Source organism: Bos taurus, chromosome 3 (genome assembly GCF_002263795.3).
Source record: "Bos taurus isolate L1 Dominette 01449 registration number 42190680 breed Hereford chromosome 3, ARS-UCD2.0, whole genome shotgun sequence".
Taxonomy (NCBI): Eukaryota; Metazoa; Chordata; class Mammalia; order Artiodactyla; family Bovidae; genus Bos; species Bos taurus.
In genome coordinates this window covers 52,229,543-52,251,573 of record NC_037330.1, presented here as the reverse complement: position 1 = coordinate 52,251,573, position 22,031 = coordinate 52,229,543, and the positions used below count along the sequence as shown (strand labels likewise).

At 38.8% G+C, this 22,031-nt stretch overlaps 1 long non-coding RNA gene and 1 pseudogene across 1 annotated transcript; both read right to left on the bottom strand.

The window, feature by feature from the left end:
- Positions 1-3,124: 3,124 nt before the first annotated feature.
- Positions 3,125-17,895, bottom strand: LOC112445878 (uncharacterized). Its single transcript, XR_003033884.2, has 3 exons — positions 17,643-17,895; positions 4,118-4,199; positions 3,125-3,253 (listed from the first exon to the last, which is right to left on the bottom strand). It is a non-coding gene; the product is annotated as an uncharacterized lncRNA (long non-coding RNA).
- Positions 17,896-20,370: 2,475 nt separating this feature from the next.
- On the bottom strand, positions 20,371-21,764 carry LOC100140881 (ATP synthase subunit alpha, mitochondrial-like; annotated as a pseudogene).
- Between the last annotated feature and the right edge of the window lie 267 nt (positions 21,765-22,031).

Below are 22,031 nucleotides of genomic sequence, written 5' to 3'. Positions count from 1 at the left end.
AAGTTCTTGGGCTGTTCTGAATCTTTAGGTTCTCACTTGAAAAAAAAAAAAAAAGAGCTTTCATTAGATGTTATTGGCATTCAGAGGAATACACTGTAATTGCAAATATTTGACGAGAATGAGAAACATTCTCTTTCCTATAGGATGGTGACTTCATCATCATTATCAGCAAACATAGACAGATTCCAAATGACAGGTATTTATACTTGCTGAACTAGTTAATAATAATAGCTAATACTCTGGAGTGCTTACTATTTACCAAGCATTGTTCTAACTCATTTAATTTCATTAAAACCTAATGAAGCAAAGAGATGTTAGGTAATTTTCTCAGCGTCACACAGTCTTAGACTGGACTTTCAAAATACAAATTTTTCTTCTTCATTTACACAAATAGATAAGCAATAAAATATATATTTTTGACCAATTTGGGGGAGTTGCCTTGTGAGTTATTTTATTTGCAGAATCCATTAAAATTGGACATTCTCAGTTTACTATTGGACTTACAATAAATAAAATTATAATGTACTATGGAAATTCTTATAACATTTATCACTACCAAAGCAGTTACCAACAACAACAATAAAACTCTGTTGTGAATGTACACCCCTGACTGACTGATGGACATCAGAGCACACTACCAGCAAATAGAGTCACTTAGAACTCAACCATGATCAGAAACTTGTCTCACTAATGAAACTTTTTGTTTATACTAGAATTAAGCAACTAAACTGTAATACTATAGAAATAATATTAGTAGTATAATAATAATTGTAATAGTAAAAGTAGTAATGGTTGGTGAAATTCTTTATAAACAAAATAGATGTCAAAAAACTTTCTCTTTGTGAGAGAAACCTTCAAAAGGGCAAACATTTTGAATAAGGTATTGCAAAAAAGAAAAGAAAATTGCAAGTCGAAAAATCCAAGGATCAGTTATGTGGCTCTAAGCCAAAATATTTAAAGACATAAAAAAAAAAAAATGCAGTTGAGAATGAAAACCAAGATGTGGAAAACATCTCGAGAGAAAATTCACAAAGCACAGATGAATACACCTGGTGAAGAATCCTTGAAAACAAGAAAGAAAGGAAAAGCAAAATTGGCTATTGGTAATTAGTGTTAAAACCTGACAGTATCAGTACAATATATGAATGTATTATTCCAGTGAATGGAATTACCCAATAAAAGATACAAAGTAAAGATACATATGGTCTCAAATGACCTAAGCAAAAAGAAAATACAATTTCATGGTAGATAAAAACAGTTAATTCTCCACATTCCAATACTTCTGAAATGTAGGCAGAGAAAAAAGAATGAAACATCAATTAATCTACTATTTATAGCAAAAATTAATACAACATTGTAAACCAACTGTAGTTTAATATAAAAAAAAAAGTATCCTAGTAATAAAATCAAGTCAAAGTTTGGATTTATCTTAGGACCTCACTCTAAGAGAACCTACCTCTTAGTACCAAAATTGTGAATCATTTCTGGAACTGCAAATGTTAGGAAACATTTGCTAATTGGGGTGGAAGTAGGAGGATGTTTGACATAGAGAGAGATGAAGAGAGTAAACAGAGATCAAGCCATCTATTTATTTTTGTCTCACACTAGCCCCAGCAAAGAGATTTTACATAGCAAGTATGCAATAAATGTGTGTGCATTCTTAGCTGCTCAGTCGTGTCTGACTCTTTGTGACCTCCATGGACTGTAACTCACCAATAATCCATGTGGATTCTCCAGGGAAGAGTACTGGAGTGGGTTGCCATGTCCTTCTCCAGGGTATCTTTGCAAACCCAGGGACTGAACCCAGGTCTTCCGCATTGCTGGCAGATTCTTTACCATCTCAGCCACCAAGGAAGCCCATGCAATAAATAATTTTATTCAGTTCAATCAACATTCACCAATTGCCTGCACCATGCAAGACACTGTTCTAGGTGTCAGCAAGAAAGGAATAAGACAGTTCCTTGCACATATTCAATAAATAATAGTTGAGTAGATGAAGAGCTTTTATAGTCCAATAAAAGAACTAGAAAAAAGATATGATAAACTCTCAATTTATCACATAATGGGGGAGATGAGGAAATAGATAATAAAGATTTCAAAATCATTAAAACAAAACTTCATAAAATGATACAAAATAGATTTAGTATATACATATTTAGTAAAAATTATATCTAATATTTGGGAACATGTTTACTACTCTAACTCACTAGCATATCAGAAGTAAACCAGGAGAGTATGTGGACTTGTTCGCAGAACATATGTAGAGGAAGAAAACAGTGGGCTAGGGAAATGCAGATTAAAAAAATATTTAAGGAATGAGTAGAGCAGTCCAAGAAGATAAGAAATGAAGGGATAAATGGATATGAGATTTAGGCAAGGGTGTAGTATCACAGAAGCCAAGGAAGTATTGGTAACAGCTTGCAAGTACGATAATCTCAAATCTCAATGGCTTAACACAGTAAAATTTCATTTCTTAGTCTGATCACACTCTGCTGAAGTTATTAGGAAGGGGAGGGCATGCCTCAAAGAAGCTATTTAAATACCTAGATTCATTCTGTCATCTGGCTTTGCCCTCCTCTAAGGTCTTAGCATCCTCTACCAGATCCCCTGGAAAGAGAGAGAACACACATGGAGAATCATGAGTGTAGAAAGTTGAAGGGCCAAGCCCAGAAGTGGCACACATCACTTCTCACTTTCCACTAGTCAGCATCTAGTCACGTGGCCCCACTTAACTGCAGGCAGCGGCTGAGAAGTGTAGTTGAGCTGTATGCCCTGGAGGAAAAGGAAATGGGACTGGTGAGCACAAAGCAGGGTCTGCACGTCCTGAGTAAATGCAGCAGAGACGTTACATAAGTAAGCGGAATTTATTGGGTGTCCAAGATCATTGGTGACCTTGGTAAAAGCAAGGTCAGTGGAGTGGCTCAGTTCACTATAGTGGGTTCAGGAACAAATGAAAAGGAAAAGGGGGAAATAGCAACAGTCTGATCAACTCTGGAAACCTGACAAGATTAAGTGATTAGACTAATCTCAAGCTATAGGTACCACCATTTAAAGATTCTTGACAACTAACTTGCCAGAGTTCTCCTGGTAAGAAGGCTCTCTCTACATTGAACTTTCACACACATTAAACTTGAGAAATGCTTTTATTGTTTATTTTTTCTAGAGTGAGAGATTCCAGATGTTTCAGAATATTTGGTTGAGATCCATCCAATCAAAAAGGGCATCCATAATTTCAGCCATCTCGTGTGTTTTACTAAAGAAAATGAACATAAAATAGTAAGCCAAAGTATTGTGTTATATGTGTTGATTTCCTTTATAATCAATAACTGGGAGATGTAATTATACAAATGTGTTTCTTTAGCTACATGGTAATAAATAGAAATTGGGCTTTGATATTTCTAGGCAACTGTGAAGTGAAGTCGCTCAGTCGTGTCCGACTCTTTGCGACCCCATGGACTGTAGCCTACCAGGCTCCTCTGTCCATGGGATTTTCCAGGCAATAGTACTGGAGTGGATTGCCATTTCCTTCTCCAGGAGATCTTCCCGACCCAGGGATCGAACCCGGGTCTCTCACATTGTAGACAGATGCTTAACCGTCTGAGCCACCAAAATGAACATTATAATCTCTATCATGTATCATTTACTTAAATTTTATAAACATGTAAGAAGGAAAAGAATGGTCATTACAACCTTTAAAAAATAGATTTACGAAACAGTAAGTTCAAATTAGAAATGCAGGTCTGAAAATAGAACATGATAGTGCTGTGCTCAGTCACTCAGTCGTGTCTGACTTTTTGCGACCCCATGAACTGGAGCCTGCCAGGCGCCTCTGTCCATGGGATTTCCCAGGCAAAAATACTGGAGTGGGTTGCCATTTCCTTCTCCAGGGGATCTTACCAACCCAGAGATCAAACTTATATCTCCTGCACTGCAAGCAGATTCTTTATCACTGAGCCTCCTGCAAAGTCCCCGTAACATGATAATGTCATCTTCATTTTTTTCTTCACTTTTTCATTCCAAGACATTAAAAACTCTTGTAAATTCATTTTCAGGTTCATTTCTGAGTGCCATACATCACCATCAATGTAGAATGACTGTGGCCGGCCTCCAGGCATACCTGAGAGATGCACTGAAATGTAGAGCCATCTCTCTTCTAATATCCATGTGGTACCTTCAGTTTCTGAGCATTATACTGGGCCCTGTGGAAGATGTGAAGGTAAATAGAACACACTCAGCTCTCAAATATCTTCTGGTCAAATAGATCAAAAGTCACATGCTCAAAGTGCTATTTGTGTTTTAAAGTTGACAAAGAAAGAGCTTCAACTACTGCCTCACATGGTGATATGGACTCGTTTCCTCTAGAGTTTAGCTCTTAGCTTTGCAGGTTGAAAATCAGCTAGAATAGAATTAACTGAGCTCAGAGGCATGAAACTTATGAAAACTAATGTATAAATCACATGGTGATATATTAATTTACAGTAAAAGTTGTGACTGCCAAGTGTAATGGAATACTCTGGCAGATTGGTCAACATAGTCTTTCCCCTGTAGAGAAGGGTTCCAGGAATACCAAATTACTTGTTCAATGAGCATGGAATTATATGAAAATGATCTTAACAGATGGTATTATGAAACTTTGATAGCAAACTGTACTCTGCCATGAAGATGTACCTGTCAAGGGAACTTGAACCGTTACTTTGCTCTCACAGGGAAATAATTTATGTTTTCCTTAAAGATATATAGCAGTGTATTAGAAGCACAAAAATGTGATTTCATAATCTATATTTTATAATCTATATTTCACCAGTTCTGTAACATTTTTTAAAAAATTATTATAACATTTCTGAAATCGAGATATGTTTTAAAAATCATAGTTTGTACTGGCATTTTTTCCTTGCTTCAGTTCAATTCAGTTCAGTCGCTCAGTCGTGTCCAACTCTTTGCGACCCCATGAATCGCAGCACGCCAGGCCTCCCTGTCCATCATCAACTCCTGGAGTTCACTCAGACTCAAGTCCATCGAGTCAGTGATGCCATCCAGCCATCTCACCCTCTATCGTCCCCTTCTCCTCCTGCCCCCAATCCCTCCCAGCATCAGAGTCTTTTCCAATGAGTCAACTCTTCGCATGAGGTGGCCATGGCACGCTTTTCAGTGAGTGATATCTTAGAATAATTACCAGACATTTTTTTAGAAATTCCCCTGTCTTTTTTGGTAAATCAACTTTCACAAATTTAGTTGCTGTTGCAGTATATTCTAGCTTACTGTCTAAGTTCAAATCTATATCCAAGTTTAGTCTCCTCAATTCATTCTCTGAACAGGCTGTTATAATTGAGCTAAATTCCCAAGAGATATAGAACATTGGAGGATAGTTTATACACAATTGCATTCTTTCCTTCTAAAGTAACCCAGAAGAAACCTTCACTGGCCTTGTCACACTTTTTACTGCAGGACTCTAAAACCCCTATAAATTTCCTTGAAAATTTTTCATGTAAACTAGGAACAGGTCCTACCAGCCACTTCATTACTTGTTGATATGACAAACTATCTTCAGCGGCTACTGGTGAGCCTTCTTCTGGACATGACTGCCTCCCATGTGACACAGCCATTTTCTGCCATAGTCATTAGCTGATAATACACATCTGGACTATACAATGGTACTAAGGCAGTACTAGGGGCCCTAATCTAAGCTTTTGTTTTTATGGGCTGCTTTTTAATATTTACCTGTTGTATGTCATGCCCTTTACTAGTCATTGCTGAGAATGTAGTGAAAAATCCACGGTCACTGTGTGCAGTTGTGGGGTTTCTGCCCTGCACAAAAATTCTTAGCCAAGGTGCATAGAGGCTGAATTCCAGCCTGTTCTCCACTCACCAGTTCTTGTCCCTTAGAACAAGGCTAAATTGCTCTTCAGGAAAGGATGCCATTTTCTTCCCACAAAGTGCCTTTTCTTGTGAAGCAATTCTTGCACAGGTGGGCCTGCATCAGCCTATGCCTAATTCTTCGGCACAGAGAATTAACTTTTTCAATCTCTTTGCTCAGACAGGATCTTTGTTGAACGGCTCTTTCCTATTTCATACAAAGGGAATTTACAGGCAACTAGGTCCTAGTGCCTTGAGAACCCCATGAACAGTATGAAAAGGCAAAAAGATAGAACACTGAAAGATGAACTCCCCAGGTCAGTAGGTGCCCAATTTGCTACTGGAGATTGGTGAAGAAATAACTCCAGAAAGAACGAAGGGATGGAGCCAAAGCAAAAACAACACCCAGTTATGGATATGACTGGTGACAGAAGCAAGGTCCAATACTTTAAAGAGCAATATTGCATAGGAACCTGGAATGTTAGGTCCATGAATCAAGGCAAATTGGAAGTGGTCAAACAGGAGACAGCAAGAGTGAACGTCGACATTCTAGGAATCAGCGAGTTAAAATGGACTGGAATGCGTGAATTCAACTCAGATGACCATTATATCTACTACTGTGGGCAGGAATCCCTTAGAAGAAATGGAGTAGCCATCATAGTCAACGAAAGAATCCGAAATGCAGTACTTGGATGCAATCTCAAAAATGACAGAATGATCTCTGTTCGTTTCCAAGACAAACCGTTTAATATCACAAAAATCCAAGTCTATGCCCGGACCAGTAATGCTGAAGAAGCTGAAGTTGAACGATTCTATGAAGACTTACAAGACCTTTTAGAACTAACACCCAAAAAAAGATGTCCTTTTCATTAGAGGGGACTGGAATGCAAAAATAGGAAGTCAAGAAACAGCTGGAGTAACAGGTCTTGGAGTACGAATGAAGCAGGGCAAAGACTAATAGAGTTTTGCCAGGGAGAATGCACTGGTCATAGTAAACACCCTCTTCCAAAAACACAAGAGAAGACTCTACACATGGACATCACCAGATGGCCAACACCAAAATCAGATTGATTATATTCTTTGCAGCCAAAGATGGAGAAGCTCTATACCGTCAGCAAAAACAAGACCAGGAGCTGACTGTGGTGAACTGATCATGAGCTGACTGATCATGAACTCCTTATTGCCAAATTCAGACTTAAATTGAAGAAAGTGGGGAAAAACTCTAGACCATTGAGGTATGACCTAAATCAAATCCCTTATGATTATACAGTAGAAGTGAAAAATAGATTTAAAGGACTAGATTTGATAGACAGAGTGCCTGATAAACCATGGACGGAGGTTTGTGACATTGTACAGGAGACAGGGATCAAGACCATCCCCAAGAAAAAGAAATGCAAAAAAGCAAAATGGCTGTCTGAAGAGGCCTTACAAATAGCTGTGAAAACAAGAGAAGTGAAAAGCAAAGGAGAAAACGAAAGATATACCTATTTGAATGCAGAGTTCCAAAGAATAGCAAGGAGAGATTAAAAAAGCCTTCCTCAGCAATCAATGCAAAAAAATAGAGGAAAACAACAGAATGGGAAAGACTAGAGATCTCTTCAAGAAAATTGGAGATACCAAGAGAACATTTCATGCAAAGATGGGCTCAATAAAGGACAGAAATGGTATGGACCTAACAGAAGCAGAAGATATTAAGAAGATATGGCAAGAATACACAGAAGGACTGTACAAAAAAGATCTTCATGATCCAGATAATCATGATAATGTGATCACTCACATAGAGCCAGACATCCTGGAATGTGAAGTCAAGTGGGCCTTAGAAAGCATCACTATGAACAGAGCTAGTGGAGGTGATGGAATTCCAGTTGAGCTATTTCAAATCCTAAAAGATGATGCTGTACAAGTGTTGACACTCAATCTGCCAGCAAATTTGTAAAACTCAGCAGTGGCCACAGGATTGGAAAAGGCCCGTCTTCATTCCAATCCCAAAGAAAGGCAATGCCAAAGAATGCTCAAACTACCGCACAATTGCACTCATCTCTCATGCTAGTAATGCTCAAAATTCTCCAAGCCAGGCTTCAGCAATACATGAACCGTGAGCTTCCAGATGTCCAAGTTGTTTTAGAAAAGGCAGAGTAACCAGAGATCAAATTGCCAACATCCGCTGGATCATCAAAAAATCAAGAGAGTTCCAGAAAAACATCTATTTCTGCTTTACTGACTATGCCAAAGCCTTTGACTGTGTGGATCACAATAAACTGTGGAAAATTCTGAAAGAGATGGAAATACCAGACCACCTGGCCTGCCTCTTGAGAAACCTGTATGTAGGTCAGGAAGCAATGGACATGTAACAACAGACTGGTTCCAAATAGGAAAAGGAGTACGTCAAGCCTGTATATTGTCACCCTGCTTATTTAACTTATATGCAGAGTACATCATGAGAAACGCTGGGCTGGAGGAATCACAAGCTGGAATCAAGACTGCCAGGAGAAATATCAATAATCTCAGATATGCAGATGACACCACCCTTATGGCAGAAAGTGAAGAACTAAAGAGCCTCTTGATGAAAGTGAAAGAGGAGAGTGAAAAAGTTGGCTTAAGGCTCAACATTCAGAAAACTAAGATCATGGCATCTGGTCCCATCATTTCATGGCAAATAGATGGGGAAATAATGGAGACAGTGAAAGACTATTTTTGGGGGCTCCAAAATCACTGATTGCGGCCATGAAATTAAAAGATGCTTGCTCCTTGGACGAAAAGCTATAACCAACCTAGACAGCATATTAAAAAGCAGAGACATTACTTTGCCAACAAAGGTCCAGCTAGTCAAAACTATGATTTTTCCAGTAGTCATGTATAGATGTGAGAGTTGGACTATAAAGAAAGCTGAGTGCCAAAGAATTGATGTTTTTGAACTGTGGTGTTGGAGAATACCCTTGAGAGTCCCTTGGACTGCAAGGAGATCCAACCAGTCCATCCTAAAGGAAATAAGTCCAGAATATTCATTGGAAGAACTGATGCTGAAGCTGAAACTCCAATACTTTGGCCACCTGATGTGAAGAACTGACTCATTTGAAAAGACCCTGATGGTGGGAAAGATTGAAGGCAAGAGGAGAAGGGGATCACAGAGGATGAGATGGTTGGATGGCGTGACCGACTTGATAGAAATGAGTTTTTAAGTAAGCTCCAGGAGTTGGTAATGGATAGGGAAGCCTGGTGTGCTGCAGTCCTTGTGGTTGCAAGGAGTCAGACACGACTGAGCAACTGAACTGAACTGAAAGAAAAAGACATTATTATATGTGTGATGAGTGTTAGGTAGTAGAAGCACCAGGAGGGCCTTAGAAACATGGAGGAGGAACATCTAAGTTAGTGTAGAGGACAAAGGAAGGCTTCCTGGAGAAGTCTTTCTCTGCTGAGGGCCATCTTCCTACTCCACCTGGGTTAACTCCTACTCATTCTTCAAGTTTCAGTTAAATATCCCTCTGAGAGGCTTTCCCTCGCTTCCTTACCTCACACCACAGCTAGCACACATGCTCTCCTTTTGTTATACTAGTCTTGTGTGTATAGTAAGACCCACTAAAACTGAACAAATAGGGCCCAAAAATTCAATTTCATAAATTACAAGGTCATGTTATTATGAGGTTAATGAAATGACAGAAGTAAGCCTATTTAGTTGCTGGCTAGAATTCCAGGTGTCTGGCTGTGTGGTCAATATCTATCCTGGTCTCAGAGTTTGGAGCAAACTACTGATGCTTGACTGTTCCAGTTTAAATATACTGGGTATGATTCCAGGTTCAGTAACAAGCTGGGAATTCCAGGATCACATCTCTGATTCCAGTTACTTGGCAGCCAATTGAGCTGACTAATCCAGGAAGATTGGGTTGGGAGAATAATGAAGAATTATTCTGGGAATGCAGAATTTCACTTCTTCCCTTTTACCTTGCTTCTTTCCATCCCAAGGCAAGAACTTTAGCCCACCACATTGGAAAATGGGAATGGGGCAGAGGACAGGGTGAATGGCCAGAATTATGATAGTTGGTTTTGCATTATCAGGAATATGATTTTACTACATGCTATTTTCATCATTGTAGATTTAGATTTAACTGTAATTATTGCTTAATGTCACTTCCTTCTTTAGACTACATACAATATGAGGGTGTATTAGATGTTCATATTATAGTCCTTACTCATAACAGAGTTCTTAACTCATATGAAAGTGAAAGTGAAGTCACTCAGTCGTGTCCGACTCTTTGTGACCCCATGGACCGTAGCCTACCAGGCTCCTCCCTCCATGGGATTCTCCAGGCAAGAGTACTGGAGAGGGTTGCCACTTCCTTCTCCAGAGGATTTTCCCGACCTAGGGATCGAACCTGGGTCTCCCACATTCCAGACAGATGCTTTAACCTCTGAGCTACCAGGGAAGCCTCTTAACTCATGTAAGTTACTTAATAAATATTTATTGAACTAAATTGATGTTATATCTGAACTGAGATCTAAAAGACTTATAAAAGCTAGCTGGGGAGAAAGAGTTGAGAGAAAGTATCCTATGCAGAGGAAGCAACATGAAAAATGTCTGAGTGAGAGATTGTGGCATATTTGAAGAACTGTAAGTAATTCACATGGCAAGTGTATACCACACAAGTGGAAAGCGGAAAGTAGTAAGTATTGAAACTGGGAAGGGAAGCAGAGTTGGATTGCAAGGGACAAGCACTTGGACTTTATCCTAAAGACAATGGGAAACCATTGATGGATTTTTCAAAAGAAATTGTATGATCAGATTTATATTTTAGAAAGATCTACAGTATTAGAAATTTATTAAAAGGAGTAAAACTGGATGTAGAGAATGGAATGTTTGCAGGATAGACTCTGATGCCTGTATAAGCATGACATATGTTAAAGAAAATTCCTGCTCTCAGCTATGTGGAGAGGTGGTCCTTAGCAGCCCTGCTTTGTACTTTGTAAGCCAACTCCCTCTAACATTCAACTGTAGCTGACTGGATCATGGATGGGAACCTGATACAAAGAAAACAAATTTGTAAACTGGCAAGTAGTCTATGATATAACTGTCATGGAAAATAATACTCAAGACACTGTGGCATTATAATAGACAAATAGATTAATGGAAAAGAATAGAGGACCCAAGATATACATCCATGAATGCATGGTTAATTGAATTTTGGCAAAGGTGAAAGACAATTCAGTGGAGAAAGAGTATTATTTTCAACAACTGACACTGAATAATTGATTATCCATAAGCAAAAACTCAAACTTTGATCAGTATATAAAAATTAACTCAAAATGAATCACAAAAATATTATAAAATATAAACTGAAAAACTTTTAGGAGAAAAACATTGAGCTAGAGTTAGGCAAAGTTTTCTGGAATATGACACCAAAAGCATGATTTATAAAGGAAAAAAATCTGATAAAATAGACTTTATCAAAATTAGAATTCTTTTTCATTCTTCAAAAGACTGTTAAGAGAATGAAAAGACAACCCACAGACTGGGAGAAACTACTTGAAAATAATTTAATTGATAAAGAACTTATATCTGTAATATATAAAGAATGATCAAAACTCAACCATTAAACAAATGACCTAGTGAAAATTGGGCAAAATAATTAATAGGTAATTCACCAAAGATAAAGTGAAAGTATTAGTCACTCAGTCGTGTTCAACTTTTTGCGATTCCATGGACTCTAGCCTATCAGGCTGCCCTGTCCATGGGGATTCTCCAGGGAAGATTACTGGAGTGGGTTGCCATTCCCTTCTCCAGGGGATCTTCCTAACCCCTGGATCAAACCCAGGTCTCATGCATAGCAGGCAGATTCTTTACCATCTGAGCCACCAGGAAGGCCTAAAGAAGATACACCGATGTCAAATAAGCACCAGAAAATATCTTTAGCCACCAGGGAAATGCAAATTAAAACCACAGTGAGCTATCAATACACACCTGTAAGAATGGCTAAAATTAACAAGTACTGGCCAGGTTGTATAGAAATTGAAACTCTACTACACTGCTTATGGAAGTGTAAAATGATACAACAACCTTGAAAAAAACTTGGCCATTTCTTTAAAATGTTAAAGAATATGATTTATCCCTTTCACTTCTGGGTATTTACCCAAGATAAAAAATATACACCCACACAAAGACTTGTACAAAAATGTATATAGTAGCTTTATTTATAAAAGCCTAAAACTGGAAACAATCCAAATATCCATCAGTTCAGTTCAGTTCAGTCATTCAGTCATGTCCAGCTCTTTGCCACCCCATGGACTGCAGCACATCAGGCCTCCCTGTCCATCACCAACTCCTGGAGTTTACTCAAACTCATGTCCATTGAATCGGCGATGCCATCCAACCATCTCATCCTCTGTTGTCCCCTTCTCCTCCCACCTTCAATCTTTCCCAGCATCAGGGTCTTTTCCAATGAGTCAGTTCTTTGCATTAGATGGTCAAAATATTGGAGTTTCAGCTTCAGCATTAGTCCTTCCAATGAATATTCCAGACTGATTTCTTTTAGGAGGGACTGGTTGGATCTTGCAGTCCAAGGGACTCTCAAGAGTCTTCTTCAACACCACAGTTCAAAAGCATCAATTCTTCTGGGCTCAGCTTTCTTTATAGTCCAACTCTCACATCCATACATGACTACTGGAAAAACCATCCATCAGTAAGTGAATATATAAGGCCAACCCCCAAGAGGAATATTTACTGTATGATTCTCTTTATATGAAACTCTAGAAAATACAAATTAATCTACAGTGGCAAAAAACCAAACAGATTAGTTTGGTGGTTGCCTATTGTGGAGGAAAAAGAAAACAGGAGTTGGGGTGGGGATTAGAGAAGGCACACAGATATGTTTGGGGTGATGGATATATTCATTATCTTGAAATGGTGTCGTCAAAGGTATAGATATAGGTAAAAATTCATCAAACTGTACACTTTAAATATTGAGTTGTCCAAAAGGTTCATTCAGTTTTTCCATAAGATGGCTCTATAAGATGACTTCATTTGAAACAATTCTGTTAGATTGTATTGTGACAGCTGTCATATCAGTGTGCATTTAAAAAGTACTTATCAAAACTGGTGAATTTTTGTGTAGCCATTTTAACATTGAAGATGGAAGAATAAAGTAACATTTTGGCATATTATGCTTTATTATTTCAAGAAAGATAAAAGTGAAACTGAAATACAAAAAAAAAATGGATTTATGCATTGAGAAGGTGCTGTGACTGATTGAATGTGTCAAAAGTAGTTTGTGAAGTTTCATGCTGGAGACTTCTTGCTGGATGATGCTCCACAGTCGAGTAGACAAGCTGAGACTGATAGTGATCAAATCGAGATATTAACTGAAAAAATAGTGTACCATGCAGGAGATAGCCAACATGCTCACAATATCTAAATCTAGCACTGTATTTGCACCAGCTTGGTTATGTTAATCATTTTGATGTTTTCATTCCACGTAAATTGAGCAAAAAAAACCTTTTTGGCCATATTTCCTCATGTGATTCTCTATTTAAATGTAAAGAAAATGTGCTGTGTTTAAAACAAATCATGCCAGGCGATGAAAAGTTGATACTGTATAATAATATGGAATAGAAGAGATCTTGGGGCAAGCTAAATGAACCACCAGCAATCGCACCAAAGGCCAGTCTTCATCCAAAGAAGGATATGTGGTAGGATTGGAAGGGAGTCTTCTATTACAAGCTCCTTCTGGAAAATCGAATGATTAACTCCAACAAGTACTGCTCCCAGTTAGATCAGCTAAAGGCAGCACTAGATGAAAAGCATCTGGAATTAGTCAACAGAAAATGCATTATCTTCCGTCAGTAGAATATAAGACCGCATGGTTCTCTGATGACCAGGTGAAAACAGCTTGGCCGGGAAGTTCTGGTTGACCCGCCATTCACCAGACATTGTACCTTCAAATGTCCATTTATTTTAGTCTTTATAAAATTCTCTTAATAGAGAAAACTTCAATTCCCTGGAAAACTGTAAAAGGTACTTTGGAACTGTTCTTTGCTCAAAAAGATAAAAAGTTTCACGAAGATGAACTTACGAATTTGACTGAAAAATGGCAGAAAGTAGTGGAACAAAACAGTGAATTGTTTTGTTCAATAATGTTGAACAAATGACAGTGTTCAATAACATTTTTTCTGAAAATGAAAAACGTTGTCTTTTATTTTTACTTTAAAAATGGAAGGATTGTTTTTGCTTGTTTTTAATTAATTAATTACCTGGCTGCATCAGGACTTAATTGTGGCATGCAGACTTTCTAGTTGTGGTGCAGGGGCCCAGCTGCTCTGCAGCCTGCAGGATCTTAGTTCCCTGACTAAGGATTGAACCTACGTCCCCTGCATTGAGAGGCAGACTCCCAACCACTGGACCATCAGGGATGTCTTCCAAAGAAACTTTATGGCCAACCCAATACATACAGTTTATTGTTTCAAAAAAAGGGTTTCAATAAGACTCATTTAAAAATTTGTAAAAGAGAACAATAATGGAAATAGTGAGCCCCCTGAAGGGGTAGAATGGAGGGTACTCGAATTAGGCTTGGACGGGGAGAAATAACACTTCTATTTGACATGTTTCTACTTGTGAGGTCAGGCAGATGAAATTATTTCTTTTGCTTAGGTGCTATCCATTTTCTCCATAAAACTGGCAGCATTCTTTCTGTACAAAGTGATCTGAAGGAGGTAAACAGAAGGCTTGCAGATAGTGGAGCAATTTTGAAGCAGCTTCTGTGAAAAGTGGATCATCCAGACCCTTTGCATTTGGGCAGTATTGGGATTTTTTCTTGATACTGGAAGCCAAGAATCTGTAGTGACACCATTTCTGTATCATTATGTAATTGTCTCCAGCACATGTCAGCAGTACAAATGAAGGAAGAGTCAGGCCTCTCACTTCTTTGAACACTTATGTTCCAGAAACTTCTTTAATCTTTTGAGTGCTCAGATTTCTATAGCAACTGCTTCACCATTTTGCCATACATGCCAAAACATTTTTTCATTTATTCATTCATTTATCCAATAAATAACTCTTGAGCCCCTTTGACTCAGGTGTGAGGTGCTAAGACACTGAATACACAGTAGTCTAAATGTATATGGTCCCTGTTTTCAGGCTTCCATGCCTAAATAAGCAACTTGTACTTCCAAACTCCACCCTGCAGACGTCAGGGCACCAGACTCGTCCCAATTATAGGTCACACCTGGAACTTATACAGATCATTTGGCCACCTATCATCAAGATGGCTCCATTGAATGTTCCATTTTCTGGACCCATTTTACTGGAGCCATGCTATGTTCCTCCTTTTGAGAATATATTGTGAGCTGAGAAAGCTCACTGAATTCCTAGGATTTATAACTAGGATCTATAGGACCCATGTTATGTTCTTCCTTTTGAGAATGTATTGTGGACTGTTAAAGCCAACACTGAATTTCTAGGATCTATAGCTAGAGACCCAAGGGCCAAACCCAAGGAAATGCACACAGCACCTAGTACTTGGCTTCCCAGGTGGCACTTGTGGTAAAGAAACTGCTGCCAATGCAGGAGATATAAGAGATGCAGGTTCAGTCCCTGGGTTGGAAAGATCCCCAGAAGGCGGGCATGGCAATCCACTCCAGCATTCTTGCCTGGAGAATCCCATGGACAGCAGAGCCTGGTGGGCTACAGTTCATAGACTCGCAAAGAGTTGGACACGACTGAAGTGATTTAGCAGCAGCAGCACGAGATATTTATGTTCATACCTATTATTCTTTTCCCTGGTGGTAAAGAATCTGCCTGCAATGCAGGAGACCCGGGTTCGATCCCTGGGTTGGGAAGATCCTCTGAAGAAGGGAATGGCAACCCACTCCAGTATTCTTGCCTGGAGAATTCTATGGACAGAAGAGCCTGGTAGGCTCCAGTCCAAGGAGTTACAAAGAGTCAAACATGACTGAGTGACTAACACACACAAGAAATCTTTACATAGTAAAGAATGTAGCACTACTGCATCAAATGGAAGTAACATTTATTTATTTAACCTCTTAAAAGAGAGCTACCAGATGCAAAACTGTTAAATACACATATGTGTATTTATATATAAGGAATGTTGAGTTAGGAATCACATTATGTATGCTTTAAGGGAAGATAGAAAAGTAAGAGGTTTTTTTTTTCCTACTTTTGTTAAGTCTGTTTTGAATAGTAAGAAATTCCATATGAGATTACAATTTGGGGCCAGAAGCCAGTATACGATGTCAAAAGATGATTGTCAATACTCAATCAGTGAGGACACTACCAGGAGACACAGCTAAACAGCAATGATAAGGGGGAGAAAGGGGTATAAAAAAGATATATGTGTGTTCTGTCCTCTACTGTTGTTGTGATCCAAAAATTTTAAATAAAAAATATGCACAAATGCATAATGGATGTTTCTTTTAGTGAAAAGGGGAAAAACGTATCCCTAAGGGTTGGGAATAGAAATTGATGAGCTTGGCAGTAGGCTTTGGAAAAGAGCAGTGATAGCCAACCTGACTAATAAGAAAAAAATGTTGCAAATAAGCACTAGTACCAAAAAAGCAACAAATTTTGAATTGTGCAGAAAAACAAAATGGTCTTGTAATAGCCCCCGAGGGAAGACTTCTTGTGACAATGAAATTTTTGTAAGTAACATAATGGAAAAAGGGGACTCTGCCTGTAAGATCCATTAAGAGATAAAGTATTAATCTCTCTATCTGATGGGAAATGAGATTTTTTATAGGAAAACTAATCATGTGCAATATATTTCCACAAATCACAGGTCAATGCATTTTATTCTCCACATAGTCATCTGTGATAAAGAATCTGACTGGCGATTCCAGAATGGTCAGTCTTCATAATGAGGGTAAAGGTTACATCTAGCTAACTATTAATATTTTGCCTGCAAGCATCTTGCCAGAAGAAACTGCTGAAATGTGCACTGAAAATAAGAGAAGATCCATGAATTTATTGTAATTTGATCAAGCCTCTTCCCTGCAATGAAGATTTGTTTTGGAATTCATAATTTCCCCCAGCTTTTTGAAGCCCTAACAGTTAAGACAGGAAATTCCTAGAGCTTATTACTTACTATGTGTGCTCCCCATCATTATTATTTAGATAAATAATCAGAGAATACTTATATAAATAACTTTAATTCATTCTTAAAACAGATTACTTTGTGAATTTTCTACGATGACTTGTGAAGAATTTCCCCTCCTCCCAAAGCCAACTCACTCTGTCTCCCCTCACGGATTCCTTTTGTATCTAAAAGCATTGACCAGCAGAGCCTTCAGGCAAATCTTCATGAAAACGGTTTTTCTCAGTTGAGCTTTTGATAGGTACTTGGCATCCATGAGTTTGTAATTTTACCCTCTGTAAAGCGCCAGAGCACAGCATGTCTATCTTGCTGTGAAAGCCAGGTTTGGGACTATACCACCATCAGATTGATTCAGTCAACTTTTATCTATCATGTTCCCACTGGATGCTGGAAATCACGCTTGTTCATGACACTGGGCACAATTCTATGAACAAGATTGACAAGGTCCCTGCCCTCATAAAGCTCACATTCCAGTATGTTGACTACAGTCCAAAACTAGGAGTTGCTATGTAGGAAACCACTCTGGGCACTTCAAGCTAAGGATGCTTAGATATTCCTATGAATCAAGTAGGATAAGAACTGTAAAGAAGGGGAAAAGAGAAGTAGGTTATTGATCCCAAGAGAGACCTCCTGCTTAGGAAGCCAGGGTTTAATCAAGCAGGCAGCTTTAGGTGAGGGAATGAAAGAAAATCTTACTGTTTTTCAGGTAGGGAGGGCGACTCAGTAGGGGCTCAAAATAAAGCATTCTTGGAACAAGAGCAGGCTGTTGATTATGTGCTATGATTTGAGATGAACTGGGAAAGCTGCCAGTTGAAAAATGTCTCCTCCACAGATGTCTGTAAAATGTGAATGTTTACTTCTCTAGGGAGAGATGGCAGTTAAAAGAATGGACTTTGGAATCAGGCAGGCTTGTTTGTGAATTGCAGCTCGGCAACTTAAGAACTATGTGACTTTGAAGAAGTTACTTCTCTCTCTTACCCTCAGCTTTGTCGTCTATGAAATGGAGATAATCATGCACCTTCATAGGGTTTTTGTAAGGCTTAAAAGAGTTATTATAAATCAAGCACTAGCACAAGTGTCCAGAAATAGTAAATATTCAATAAGTGATAGAAATCCTTAATAATATTTATATGATTGATTCAGTCATTCATTCATTCAACTAACATTCATTGAACTCCCACTGTGTGCCAGGTATTGTGCTGGTCATGATGAAACAAAGAAGCAACTGACTAGTAAATTGTGAAAGGTGCCCTAAGAAACAATAATAAAAAAACAAGCTTAAAAAAAAAAGTTTAAAAAAACACAAAACTTTTTTTTTCTTTTTCCAAAAGCAGAAAAAGAACATTCCAGGAAGATGGAACACAAAAGCCTCAGTGTATGAAAATATTTTAGATCTGTTTCTTTCTAGAAACTGAGATGTAGATGGTAGAAATTGGACCATTAGTATAAGAGGGTACTTCATCTTAAAAACAGAGTTCCCTTGACTTCTGTGGCACTGCACACTCCTGGTTTTTCTGCAGTGTCTCTGGTAGGTCCATCTCAGTCTCCTTTGTGGGGTCTTTCTCCTTTGGTTGGTCAAACTCCAACTTTGCTGGAGTTCCTCAAGATTGTCTAAGATGCTTTTCTCGATTCATCTGCTCTCCTTAAGCATCTCATTCATCATCAATAATTTTATTGGGGTTTGAATTGCTATCTAAATTATAACTCCTCAATTTTTATATCCATGTCAGCTCTCTCTTACAAACTCCTCTTATTTCCAACTTACTCATATTTGCAGTTATTTAGTGAATATCTTCACTTGGTTGTCTTCAGAACACCTCAAAATTAGAATGTCCAAAACCAGCTTGTCTCCTTACCAAAGCCCCTTCCAATGCACCCTTTCCCAGTAAATGTACTCTCATCCTCTCAAGTGCTCTACAAATGAAAAACCTGGCAGTCATTCCTGACTCTACCCTCTCCCTCAATCATCATATCACCAAGTCTATTCTCTCTACCTCTCAGATATATATGGCTATCTGTTTCACTATCCTCATTGACACCACCAGAAAGCATGCCTTTCATATTGTCTCCCCACATTTCATCTACTGCTTTCCCACCTAATCCAGTATCCACAGAGCAGCCAGAAAATGCAAATCCATCTATGTCGTTACCTTATTTAAACCCCTCAAAGCCTTCCCACTGCCCTTGGGAAAAATTCCAAACTCTTTACCAAGCTGTCTGCTTATCACTCTCCTATTTCCAGTCATTCTGAAATTTTCTTTTGCCGGGACACTCTATCCAGGCTATTGCTTACCTTTTACATTTTCCTATTTGTTGTTCCCTGGGCCTGCAGTGCTTTGCTCCCTGTTTTTTTTCATCTAACTATACTCAGTCATTCTTATGGTCTCATTTAGAAGTCGCATCCCCATTGAAATCTTCTCAATCCCCTACTCTAGGTCCAAGAACCATGGATAAGGGGGAAAGGAGAAAGGATGGGAAGAAAAAAATACGAACAGATTTGCCTTGTGAAAATCACTTTGGGTAATGTGTGGAGAACAGATAGGAAAGAGGTGAGAACAGTTTTTTCCAGTAGTTAAAATGGTAAGAAGGCTATTGCAGAGATCTAGCTGAGAGATTAGCTTGAATCAGGGAGGTGGTAATAGAAATGGAGAGAAGGTAATGCTGTCAGAGATATTTTGGACATGAAATCAATAGGCTTTGATACTGCAATGTATGAGGAGAGTGATGCCTCCCTATTCTTCTGGTTTCCACGAAAAGATATTTTCCTTAAAATTTCCTGGCTTCTTCTTGCCTCATCTCATACTCCTTTCACATGATTGATGAGCTTGGGTGAGTAACTGGGCTTGCAAGTTTCAGCCTTTCCTCTTTCTTCTTTAAGCCTGGACTGCCTGCAGGGAGCATGGGCTCTTGGTCTGCAGAGGGGCAAGTTTTTTTTATAAAGAGCCTGTCCTTCTAAGGAGAGGGCTCCAGGAGTCTGGTGCTATCAGGGACAGGGTAGGTAAATCTTCCTAAAGCTGGGGTTTGGAAACTCATTTTTGCCACACATTTATACCATATTCTTCAGTCTGGCCTTCATCAGTAGGAAAGCTGACACATTGATTTCTATTTTCCTCACTCTTATTTATTCCGAGCTCAGATGGGGGTTGGAGGAGAGAGGAGACAATGAACAATGATGACTTAGATTTCCAGGTTATACAACTGCATGGATTACAGTGTTATTCTTTCCTTCCTTCTATTTTTCTCCTTTTTCAGATGGGGCAGTAAGAACTCACACATTCAGAATCTGGAGCAAGCAAAGTTTGAGATAACTTTAAGAAGAGATATGGAAATGTCAAGTTGACAGTTGTACATACAGATCTGGAGCTCAAGGATGCAGCCTGGGCTGGAGATAGACATTTGAGAGCTATCAGCAAGAAGATCATTATTATAGTGAGTTTGAGGAGGATGAAACCAGTTTCACAGTACCTGCCACCTATTTCAAGGCCCTGGTTTGTGCATCAGATCTGATGCAGGATATAGACAAACCAGCATTAATGGCAGGATGGATACCTTTCTAGAATAATTCTGTTTCCAAGATCTGTCCATCAGTGATGAAAATGATATTCCTTGGAATGTAAGCAGACACATCACCAGTTTGTGTTTCTGTGACTGGTAAAGCGGTCAAGGAGCAGCCACCAAAAACATCATTCATTTCAGCTGCTCTCTAGCAGACTGGAGTATAGGTAGAAGACATCACCAGGATAGGCCTCATGACCAGTGGGTCAGCAGAACAGCAGAGACATCGATAATAAGCAACAGCCTATAAGTCATCATAAGTGATCAAATCATGTTTGCCATTATCCCTAAAATATTATCCCATGGGACATACAAAATAAGAAACCAGGTACTGAAGTGGGCAGCATCTGAAGCAGTAGCTGACACCACAACGGTGTACTTCATGGTATATGCATCTGTAAGTGTCTTTATTTATTTATTTTTTTTGACTATTTTCATTTTTATTTCTTCAATCCCAGAAAATTCTGTTTATTTTGCTTATTTGTTATATTTCTTCTTTGGTAAAGTTTCTATTCAAATCCTTTGCTTATTTCTTTTTTTTTTTAAGTAAGTGTCTTTATTAATTGGGCAACAGTAGATCTCTTTTGACCAATGGCAACGTAGATGCAGTATAGCTTCTTCTTTTCATTATTTCCATTGTTGAATCGTTTCTAGTTAATGATTGTATCAATAGCAATGACGTTTGCCAGTCTGTCGGTCACAAATAATCAGCTCATGTCGACCACAACCAATCAGCACCAAGCTGTCCACAGCCTTGATGCCAGTTTGCATTGGTTCCCACACAGAGATTTGAAGAATGATCCTAGGGGCTTTCAGGCCAATTTGCCTTTGGACCTTGGAACCAACTGGACCCCTTCCATCAATGGCATTACCAAGGGCATCTACTACAGGATCCAACAGCTCCTCACCAACTGGAACATCTACAATAGCTCCAGTTCTCATCACAGTAACTCATTCCTTTATTAGTTTATCATTTCCAAACACAACACCACCAATATTATTAGCTTCTAAGTTCAGAGACATACCCTTTAACCTGAATAAAACCCTACCATTTCTTTTGCTTGAACATTTCTTAGTCCACGTACATGGGCAGTATCATCACCAATATGTAAAACATACCCAGTCTCTTTAAGATCAGCAGAGGCATCAGCTGTAAGAATATGCTCTTCAAGAAGAGAGTACACCTCACCAGTGCCAGTCGTCTGAAGATGAGAATGAGAGGCATGAAGGCTCCTTGCAGCCATGAAGGATCATCCCAGAGCATTTTTGGAGACCAGCTCGGTCTGCCAAGGGAGGGCAAGGCCCACCGCTGCAGTGACCCACACAGACAACATCCTCGGCTGCTCCTTCTCAAGGGCTTCCTCTGCACTTGTAGCCTAGAGACCGACTATACAGTAACTGTAAAGAAACTGCTAAATTGTTCCAAAGTAGTGTGTGATGGCTCCAGTTTTTTCAAATCCTTTTCAACACTTGGTATTGTCAGTTTTCTACTTTAGCCATTCTAGTGAGTGTGTGGCAATATATCATTGT